The sequence below is a fragment of the Psittacula echo genome (assembly GCF_963264785.1).
Source record: "Psittacula echo genome assembly, chromosome: 3".
NCBI lineage: Eukaryota > Metazoa > Chordata > Aves > Psittaciformes > Psittacidae > Psittacula > Psittacula echo.
This window is the reverse complement of record NC_137736.1, coordinates 15,156,587-15,168,757: the sequence shown is the minus strand read 5'-3', so window position 1 is coordinate 15,168,757 and position 12,171 is coordinate 15,156,587.

The window sequence follows — 12,171 nt, the reverse complement described above, 5'->3', positions numbered from 1 at the left end:
ATCTTAAAACAAGTTATGAAAAGATGAAGGTAAAACCATCAGGATCATGTACAATCTTTTTGTGTAAGTTTGGTTACCCCTCCTACATGTCCACTCTTGCTCAGTTTTGTCCATGCTTTCTAACTTCATCAGTAACCTGTCACATAGGCACTGTCTGTAATACGGCTGTCATATAGAACACGGAAGTCCCAATGTACTTAGTATTTGAATGTATTTGATTTGTTACAGGTGTTCATCTGAGTCAAACCAGACAATGCAGAAAAAAGTGGTTTCTTTATAAATACTCAGTATGCCTTACATCATTTTACATCTGGTCAGTAGAAATTCTTACCTGCTCTTCTGTAAAGCTGGACCATCACCCCCACAAGTAGCACTTGGGTTCCTTTTATTAATAGTAAGGGTTGAGGAACAAAATACAAATTATCCTATTTTATGATTTACATTTAGTTAGTGGTGTTTTATGTGTCATTAAACCTGCATAAGATTAAATAAAAAAATATGTTAAAATACATATTTTGAAACATTGTAAAAGCATATTAATTCAGTAATTAATGTGGTAGATAATAACAGCCTTTCCATTTCCAGCTCTATCTATACAAGAGTTCATTGCTTTTGCTACTCTCCTCCACTGTAGTGGTTAGGAAATTTAGTCACAGCATCAGACTGAACAGAAATTGGGTTTGTTTGGGGTTTTTTTTTTCAGTCAAAGTGCAGGTTAGTATTTCCAGCACTTTATATTGCTAGAGAGCACTACTAGACATATTTTTATGGCCTGGATTAAGGAAATGGGATAAATTTTCCTTTAAAATTAGCATAACTATAACAATTGCATTTGCTGTAAATAGTTTTAGGGGAATCATTAAAGATGTCAGGGCTTTCAGCAGCACTGATAAATTATTCAATTCAATGTATAGCGTGGATTGCAGCAGCAAAAAGTGAAATGCTTGAGGGAGACATTCGCCTGCCATGTTGATAAAATATACAGTGGAACAGCAGCAGCCATTGCTGATGCTGGGTTTGAAAGGGCACTGGAGAGAGTAACTAACGTTGTAGTTTGTATTTTGTATGTTGTACGTGACAACAAATGAATGGTAACTCAAATTTGTTTATGAAATGGAGGAGGATGTAGTGCACATATAAAACATTAGGACTAAATCTGGCAAAGTGTAATTGTTCCCAAAGGTAACAAAGATTTTACCTGAGAATATGGTGATCTGTTTCTCCCTTTGGGCACCTGCCCTCTAGTAATCACCAAATAACTTGGCAGTTTAAGACCTTTCTCTTATTTTGCTGCAAATACCTGTGGGGAAGGGATTACTTAATATTAGTGATCTGGTAGCTAATTGACAGCTTTGCCTTTTTCCTCATATGCATCTATTTTTCTTCTTTGCCTTCTGTTAGCAAAACCTGTGCAATCTTCTAAACTGAAATATACTTCTAAACTGAGTAGATTTGCAGATAATTTTAGTTTAGGCTACTTTTTGTGTTACATACACTTCAGTCGTTCTTGTTGCTAGAGATTTAAAACGGAAAGACTTGATGGTTGGGAAATTCCCTAAACTCATCTGATAGAGTAGTGTAAAAAGACTTAAATAAAGAAACAATTCTGTTAATATCAAGATCCTTAGAGTTTTGAGCAGGACTGTTTTCAAAAGGCTGAGCAGACACAAACCCAAGAGTAGTTTAAGGACCACTGACCTGAAAGATTGTTGCTTGAATCTTCCCTAATCCTATTAAATACAAGTTCTAGTAAAATAAGATTCTTGCATGGCTTAAAATGAAGGAAGCACATTGTGGATTATAGAGCACTGTTATTTCCCTCTCTATATGTTTTGGGTGGTGAGGAGTGTTGATTGAGGTTTTCTGTTGTACTTCAGAAGGTAAAAGGATGCTTTAGTTATGTCCAAATAAGAAATTCAAAGATTCTGAAATAATTCTAAACTTGAAACATTCTATTTGTTGTTGTCTCAAATAAGAAGAAATTTACTTTTGAATATGTATGAGCTCTTCTTTTTCTCATTTATTTCCTTACATTTTCTGATTTTCTTCTTTAAACATTATTTTATCTTTTATTTTTTGCTAAATCTCTTTGAATCCTTCTAAGTATCTATACAAATATTCCAGCTCATTGTTATACTTTGTTAAACAACTCACCCTATTTTAACAATTGCATTCAGAATGTTTGTCTCTTACAAGGACTTCTAGTAAATATAAGCTTTCTTTTATTCCTCTGTACTATAATAATTCAAACTCTTATGAAAAACTCCCTAAGGAATTGTGGTGGTTTCTGCTCTAAAATTATATCCTCCTCTCATTAACACTTGATCAGATTCTGACAGACTGTAAAATATTGCTAAACATCAGTTGATTTTGACAGTCACAATTATATAACTTCTTAAAAGCAATTCAGACCCACTCATTTTGTTTAGTGGTACATCTTAGTCTAGTTTATCACATAAGATACTATGCGTATCTATTGTAATAATATAAAATAGCCATTCCTTGAAGATTCCAGAAGAGTCTGGAAGGTACTTTCTTTACTAGGAGTCACTATGCTAAAATCAAATTTTCTATACAGCTTCTATATGTTTCTTTTATTTTTCCACTCTTAAGTGTTCTTAGATATTTCTTAATGATTATTTTTGCTTTCTATTGAGTATATTGGCATGAATAATGTTGCAGCAATTCTTCCAGGTTTTCTGCTCTGATTGATTTTCCCTTTCACAGTAAGTTGGCATAGTTCCTTAATAGTCATTTTTAAGTATAAAATCCTTCTGGATTCTGATGATGGAGAATATGGAGGGCATGAAAGGCTGGACCACAGTACAGAGTACTTCTCTGAAGAGTATCCTCACAATTATCGACCTAATTCACTTATGGTAAGTAAGATTTCTTTGTTTCATCTGGATGTATATTTTTTTTTTTGACAAATATGGATTCTATTCTAATATAATTTGGAGAGGGGTCTTTTCTGAAATGAGCCTTTGTGTGAATACAGTAGAGATGACAATGTTAAGGTTTGATTATGGCCTGTAATGTTAACTGATATTTCTCGTTTGACATTGCATTTAAATTTGCATGCAGTATCTGGCACATCGAGTTCCTTGCCAACATGCTTGAAAACCTTCTGATGTGCTTTTACATTATCATTTTTAATATCATTTGCTTTATTTTCATGTCTGAGAGACTCCATCTACATGCTTGCTTTGTTATTTAAAGCTCCGTAGAAACTGAATCTCACATTGATTTCTTAAAATTATTTGCTCAATTCCACAAACATGAATTAAAGCAAGTCATGCATTTCTCAACTGTTTTTCTTCTCAGATTACAGAAAAACTTTGCAGAATGTCAGACCTTCTCTGTTCACGTCAAGAATTAAAAGAATTTCCAGTCCTAAAGTGTTACGAATAACAGATAAGCACTTTCCCACAGATCAAGTGGGAGGCTTATCCTTGCGTATAGGCCCCCTTTAGGTATCAGAAGGCTTTTACAAGGTCTCCCCTGAGCCTTCTCTTCTCCAGGCAGAACAAGCCCAACTCTCTCAGCCTGTCTTCATAGGAGAAGTGCTTTCAGCCTCTAATATATCTAATACATCTATGTCTTTCCCACTCTCTTTCATTGTATTTAGGGTGTTGGCATTTCTCTCATTAGCTTGTTTTAAAATAGTTTCATTACATGACATAATTCTTGTGCTTTCATCATGCTTGTTGTAAAGGATCTTGGGACTTTTTTTTAAGTGTCTGTGTGTCACAATGACTTCATAGTGCGGCTAAGTATCTACGCTCATTTGCACACAAAGAAACTAAGGCTCTAAGGTTTCATTGCTGAAGGTTATTTAGCAAATTAATGCTTCTAGAATTCTTGCTTTCTGTGTCCAATTCAAATACCTTGGTTTGATGATTGGAGAGCATCATAATTATCTACCACTAGCTTAACTTTTGCAAGCCAATTTAACTGTAATTTGGAATATATATTTCATTTAGACTCTTAGATGGTTTGCACCAGTCATTCAAGACAGAAGAAAATGCAACAAAATGTGAAGATGCAGTTTGCTAAGAGCATGCGGAAGATAAGGCATGTGACAAGGAAAGCTGCAAATGCACTTTTGCAGCATAGACTGTGGCGTGACAGTGGCACTTTTGGGTCAGAAAGAAAGTTGGCAGCATGGGTCACATTACCTTTCTTGCATATCCTTCAGCAATCCAATTCACAGACCACCTTCCGCCAACACCCCAGAAGATGCCACAAATGCTACGTAGAAGTAAAATGCTAGTAAAGTACACCAAGTGAAAGACACCTATGAAGCCATCCCAATAAAGACATAATGGTCTTTTTCCTGCTGTTTAACAGTTACTTTATTCTCTTTAGATGATGCACAAGACATAAACTTCTTGTTTCAAAAATTTTAGTTCCTCCTCCACCTCAAGCTTCCAACAAGTATTTTTTTGATGACAGATGCACCTCCCTTAAGGTGTGTCAGCAAAATGTGCCCAGAGGACTATGACAAAATGAAATCACATGCAATAATTCTGCTGCTCAAGTCAAGCTTAAGTAGCACACAAATATGTTACAAAAATAGAAGATTAGATGTGACATGATTCATTTTAGAAACATCACCTAATAAAACAAATATTCAAAGTGACATTGCAAAATGAGAAGAAGGGAGATATGAAATTCCTGGAGCAAAGAATCCTGGATGAAGAGGGAGCTTTGTAAGCAGTGTAAAGATGATTCAGGTTTGTTTAGTAATGCTGTAGAGGGCCAGATTTCAAACTCATCAGACATACCTTGAAAACTCCATAGAAAAAACATCCTTTGTAATATGACCGATTTAAATAATAATTTTAATCTAATTTCTCGATTTCACTGCTTGCTCTGTTCTGGAATTTAACAAATATATGAAATGTACATAATATTCCACATAATCAGACTTCCTCATAACAAGCTGTTAACCACTTTGTCATTGTGAAAATAGACTTTTTCCCACAGTTTTATTTCTTTTTACATCTGTATGTGGTTTTCTTATAATGGGGGGAAGGTTGAGATCCGTTTTATAAAAGCTGTGTTCTTTTTCAATGCTTCTATAACCTTTTAGTTTTGTTTATATCTTATCATCTCTTCGCAAGATGTAAATTAAGTGCTGCACACACATTTCAACTCCTGTCAAATCCTAGTGCCCCTTTATGTACCAAGTCATTTGTTGATACGTTATTTGCTGGTTGTAGTTGGATGTGAAGCTTAAATTCCAGGTAGGAGGGCAAGAAAAAGAACCATTTTTAATAACACTTGTAATTTGAGTTATTTTGTCAGTATTTTTTAAGGCATCCAGATTGAATTTTACAGTAAAATGGAACTAAAGATCAATGTGTGTCCCAGTAACTTTAATATTTTCGTACCACACCGAAAATTAGAATTTATATGAAAACTGTGGGATTTATACTTCGATAGTTTTTACCCCAACTGAACTGAGTAATAAGCAGGAATATTGCAGTGTGTTGTGTCATTGGCAAAATGGTATGCAGTTTACTGGAAAACATAATTGTTTAACACATTTCAGCTTTTATAGATTTACTTTTTCTGTAGTTCTTTCCAATTAGTTGAAAAACAAATAGATGTCAAAGCGTTCCTTTCCTCCTGTCCCCAGTACAGTTTTTTTTCTCATTCTCTATTTTGGCATCTACTGACATAGTCTTTTCACATTAAATGAAATTGAAATTATATAGCTTATTTTAAGAACATCCTTATTACTGGGTTGGGTTTTAACCTTGACCTTAATGTATATTATTCAATGTCAAAGTGCAACTTCCTGCTTCCTTGAGTATATTGACAAATTAAAATACTTGCATCCTCTGAGATGATCTAAAAGCTTTTAGTGACCTTAGCTTTGAAAATCCTAATTTGAATAACTTTCATGATAAGGACTTATGTATTGAATTTTAAAGGACTGATGTAGTCTTTAACTGTTTTCTCTCCTGACATGCACAGATATACAGGTTATATGAAGGAATATTTGTAGTTAGAAGATGAACTGTTTTAACTAGGGAACTTGTTAAGACTTTAATACCAGCAGGGCCTTTTCTTATTTTTACCTTTGATGATTAAGACTTAAGAATTCATTTGCTCGTATTCATTGGCAGTTTGACTTCTTAAAGCCACAAGCAAGTGTAATGATTCTAAAGTTATTCTGTTAATAATTTTCTTTCATCCTGTCTTCTGTTTTAGTTATTTTTGACAGGGGGTTCTGTTTTCTTTTTAAAATACTCTTTCTTAACCTGAAAAAAGATTGCAAAAGATAATAGAGAAGAAATTTTGAGATACGGCCTGTGTAGTACATGGACTTCTTTTGCATAAATGAAGCAAGACAATCTGAGAAATTATTCTCTGCATATTAATGCTATACAGCTGTAAATTGAAAAACAAATTGGAAGGCAGAGCTTCACATTATTTTAAGCATATCTTCTTGGTCATATGCAATATCTAGCAAAATAAAAACCCAAATGTCTGAGGTTTTGTGTAACAAATTATAGTCAGAAAGCAAAAATATCATGTATTTTATGCATTGATGGTTAATTATATTCTCGGAATAGTCAGTGCCTGACAATTAGTAGTGATACAGAGACAAGAGGTTGTCTAAAGCCCTCATTTTAATTAAAAGTTTGGGATAATGTTGGCACAGACTCTTGTGACATTGCCTTCTGTATCTACCAGCTGCAGTATGCACTACCAAATATTTTTCTGCAGTGCCTGATCTAGCTCTGAGTTCTAGTAATTCTCCCATGTTTCAAAATGACCTTGAAATGATTTTTAGGGCCTGGTGTTTTCCAGCCCTGAAAGTGGGATGAAGAGTAGTTCACTGCAGTTCCAGCCGATTTCAGTTGTGCTTGCACCTGGTACTGAATCTAGTCTGACAGATCTGAAAGTAGCAGTTGTCATTTGCAGAACTTCTTGCTTGTGAGCTTTTAGGGATGTTTGGAGATGGCTGTGTATTGTAGTCCTCTCCCAAAATATATAAAGTGAGATTTCTACTCACAGCTGCTGTTGTTGAGAAGTGATTTCTCTATTTGGTATTCCAGCATATTTCTTAGCTTTTATAATAAATTATTTCTTGAAATTATCTGAATATTTACAGAAAAAAAGTATAAGGAGTAAGCATTTGTATGGCTGAAAACTGTCATACGTTCAACAAGTATGAGTTGTTTTTAACCTGTTTGTGAGATAGCCTACATGAATGGACTATGATCTTGATAGTTGATTGAAATTTTTCTTGTCTCTGTATTAGAGTGGCTGTGCTAGAAGCTAGAATAGCTAGAAGCTATTGATCTGTGTGGGATTTGCCTAGTTTCAGACAGTGTAAGTGCCTCATAGTTTAAATGGACATGCAATATGAAAAGGTCAGAGGTGATAACAAAAACCAATTTTGTATGTATTTGACCTATAAACATGGCTCCATAATCCTCTGTTAGCACATCTGCCTGTGAAGTTAGCCACAGTTACTCCATTTCACTCCTGCTGAATACTCCACTGAGGAAAAAAAAGACTCCCAGATGATAATTTGATGACTAAATGTTTGAATGTTAACTTTGTCAAAAACTTGTATTTACAGCTGAGTCATCTTAACTTTGTCCCAAACAGATCTGATTTTCTCCCTTCCCCATACCCTACTCCCCATCAGAAAAGGCCTCATGAGTCTTTCTATGTGTGGTTTTAGATCTCTTCATGGTTTCTTAAAAACAGTGGAGCCTGTGTGTGACACCTTACAGGACCTTAAGTAATAAGGAAGCAATTGGTTTAGAAAGCAGAGGGACAGTTCCCTGAGATATGTAAAGCTCTTAGTAACCTGGTATGACCTCATAGCTGATCCTGCTTTTAGCAGGGAGTGTGGGCCTTCGGAGGCCAATGTGGATGAGCCTAGTGAGGCCTAGCGCCTCATCCTAGTGCCTAGTGCAGCCTAGTGGGGAGGAGTGGAGTTTAGGATGAACACAGAAAGCTTGAAACAGAAGTGGTATTCGGAGGATGATTTAGTTGAATGATAGTCAAAACGTAGGCGAGCTATGAATGTATTCTCTTTCGGGTTCTGTACTTCGGGGTTTCAGTTCTGTCTAGGTTCGTCAAGTGAGCTTTGTCGAATGGTGAAGGAGACGTGACCAGGGTAAAACTTACGATCAGAAAAAGCAGGTTAGAAGAGTAGAGATCAATAGAACTGAGGCTGGTAATTGGAAGTATGTAATTCAGCAACAGTATGTGAAAGGAAAAAGGGAAGACAAGAATAAACTTCCGAGACTCTCCTCCTAAGGTACAGAGAATCATCAAAAGTGATCTGTCTTAATAATGTCTTTTACTGATGAATACCTAGGTTTCCTATGATGATTTTAATCAGGACGTGTCTATATACTCTTACTATACTTATCTATCTGTAGATAGATCTCTCTTTCAGGCCATGTTTTATATATATAAAAACTAGCTAGAGACGATGAACAGTGGCAAAAGGTGATTCTACAAGTATACTAATAGGAAAAGCAACTTTAGAAAAAATGCAGGTCCTTTGACAAAAGGAGGGATCAAACCTGTGATGGGCACTATACACAGTACAGGAGTATTCAATGCCTTTTTCCTTTTTTTTATTTTACCTCAAGTGTCCAAGAGCAAAGCCTGCTCTCAGACCCTTTTGTGTGCCAGTACACTATTGTAGAAGTGGCAGAGCAATAAGTTAGGGACATCTTTAAGGCACTGTCTATAAATGGCATACACTCAGACCCTTGTAAAGATTTCAGTGATGTGATTGCAAGGCTTCTGACTGTCATCTGTGAAAAATCATAGTGGTAAGGGGGAAATTTCTGACAACTAAATAATGGCTGTAGTAAAAGGGAAAAGGAAAGCTGAGGGATCTGTAGACCTGTCAGCCTCTCCCCTCAGCCCCTGAGAAGTTAAGAACCACCTCCTCTTGGAATCTGTATCCAAACGAGTGGATTATATGTGATGGGTCAGTCAGAAAGCCAGCATGGATTAAGCAAAAGCAAAACATGCATGATAAATCTGATTGCCTTCTGTGATGAAATGACTCTGGCTGTGTGCATGAGGTTGCTACAATCAATGCAGTAGGACTTTCAGCTTTGTTTCCTACAACGTTCTTAAGTAGGAGCTGAGGAAATACAGGCTGGGTAAGAGGATTGCTAGGTGGATTAAAAGCTGGCTGGGCTGCTTCAGTTTTCGTAGTCAGAGGCTCAGTGTTCTGGTTGTCCTAGTTGTTAACTGTTTCCAAGGAGAGTGTCTGAAGAACTTGTGCCAGGGCTGGTACTGTTTTGGAGTCTTCAGTAGTGACTGGAATGATGAGACAGAGCGTACCCTCAGCAGGTTTGTAGATGACAGTGAATTAGAGTGAATGGTTGATAAATTGCATATTAGAAGTCCAATCTAGACACATATTGATAAATTAGAGGATTCAGCCAACAGAAACTTCATAAAAATTAATGAAGAAAAGTTCTACAGGGTAATCCCATGCATTAGTAAAGATCAGAAACCAACTTGCTGCGTAGTAGCCTGACTGAAAAGGACTGTGGGGTTATGCTGGATACTAAGATGAATGGAATGGAGTTTGTCACACACAAATGTCATATAACATGTCCGAGCAGATATCTTAATGCATTTCAGTATGTTGGAATTCTCTTTAAAATTTGTTATCATAATTTGGACCTAAATAACATAGAACAAAGGAGAGGGGGAGAAAAATCCTTGGTACTTTACCTGGGATATGCAAAACACAAACCTGTGGTTGCCATATTTTTAAGTATTTAAGGAGGACAGAACTGGGTAATACAATAGAAGCATGGCTGTTTCAATGTCTGCAGATGTGAGCCTTTTACTGTATGATATTGCACATTTATTTCCGGTAATGTTAAGTATTACATAGTCTATTACATAGTCTATTACACTCATGAAAAGGATAGAGAAGATAAATTTAAATTAATGAGGATACGTTACTACAAGAGCAATAGATCAGTTGAGAGGTGCTGAAGAAAAAAGAATGATACTGGAGTTGAAAGGGAAATCTGGGCTGAGAAAGCTGAGAAACCTGCTGGGATCCTGGGCAGATAGTCTTCCAGACTTCACCTTACCTTGGGAAAGACAAGGAATCTTTCCAGCCTTCTTAGTCCCTCTTTCTCAAACAAATGTTCTGTGTTCTGTCTATTTAAACAAATAATAAAGCATATGCACTGTAGTATTTCTGGAAATTCTGTTGGGTGAGGAGGAAGGAATAATGCTGATACATTTGTAACAAGAATTGCCTAATACTTGTGTAGTATTTTTCCATTTAAAAAATTGTTTAGCACAGGAACAAATAATTAGGAATATTTAATAAATATTAATATAGTTCATCAATAATTAATATTCATTGTTCATGCCTTAATCATTGCTTCTTGGAGTTTTATTTCAGCCTTGATCTAGCAAGAAGACCATCAAGGGAAAAAACCCACTAAAATGCATGTTTAATTTGCCTGCGTAAGGAAAAAAGAGGTGACTAAAGTAATAAGCTGGCAGTTGCATCTTGTCATGGCGAACAGAAAACACATCTCTCATCAGTCTAAATGCAATAATTTGTACGATTGCTACATTCTGATAGGAGTGGGATGTTTCCACACTACTGTCAGATTCTTAGCTGATACAAATTGACCTTAAAAGAACTGGGCTAATGTACTCCTCCTAGGATCTGACATATTATTGACCAGAATATAATTGAGAATTGCTGGGTCTTGTATTAATGTTAATTTTTGTTCCCTTAAGTAAGTTTTTACACATTCCTTCTTAGAAAAAAGATTTGTTTGTTCTCTCTCTCCTCTCCATCATGTAAACCCAGAGCACTGAATTTCTTAACACACAATTTAAAAATCCCTCCTTTATATGTTCTGAGCTAGTTGACTTCATTAAGTATTTCCTCTCCTGCACATTTGTAGAAGCTATTTATCACTGAAACCTTAGGGGAAATCATTGTTTGCTGCCTTTCAAGAAGTACTGGACATAGCTCCATCTGGTTCAGTGATCAGCTGTTCTTTTCCTTTTCTCCTTTTCCTAAAGCTTTTTGCTTTATTGCTTTATTTCATTTTGAGAACTATGAAAGCCTTTCATTCCATAAGGCTCTAGTTAGCAGATAACATAGCTGAAATTGCAGAATATTAGACATTCCAGAGAGATGAAGGGTAGTCTAAAAGAGGATGTTGTCAGAATGAAGCCAATAATCTTCAATCTTGTGTTACCTTTTATAATTGCATTTTTATTGACATGTTCAGCAAACACATTCATACGCTTGACAATTGATGGAGTACCTTGTATCAAGGTAATTGGTAGATAGTACATATCAGTCTTGTTTTCAGATTGTGTCTCCACTCTGCTTGGAAGGAATGTCATGCAAAATGTATTGCCACAAGTTCTTTTGTGATCTATGAGGAGTCTTTTGATTATGTATGTTTGTTTTTTTCATTGCTAATAGGGAGAAAAGGCCAAGAAAAATGCCATAATTTAATGGTGAATTTTGAATCCGCTTAGTTTTGAAAATGAGCTTTATTGCTCAGACACTGTAACCCATAGATGCCGAGAGTGAGAAGAACACATTGCTGTGTCATATTGCTGGTACTTGCCTGTAAGAAATGACATCATAGACCTTGGGGAAACTTTAATTCACAGCAGAAGAGTGTTGCAAAACTTTGCCATTTATCATTGTACAGTCTATTGACCTGGATGTCCTCAGGTTTTTGCAAGTGGTCATTGTAAGTCACATGGGGCCCTCTACTGGTAGTCATTTTAAAATAGATCAAGGTAAGATTTAAAAAATATTAAAAGAAAGATGAAAGATTGCAATGAAGCTGTCTTAAACTTTTAGGTTATCTCATGTAGTTCAATTGTTGCAGATTAAGCAATCAGTAGTCACTCTTTAAATGTGATTAATATGATCCACGATATTGCACAAACCACAATTTTTAACAGTTAAAATATTTCATGTGTATCTTTTTCACATACTGTCATTTAGAGACCGTGTTCTGTGATGATGGTGTTTTTTCAGCTATTCTTTTCTTGTCGTGTTTTTACTAGGTATACATTCCAAGCAGAGTAGCTCTCGTGCTTCAGAATGTGGATGTCCCAAAAGGAAGCTCTCTGTAACTGTCACTGAAAAAGCAAGTC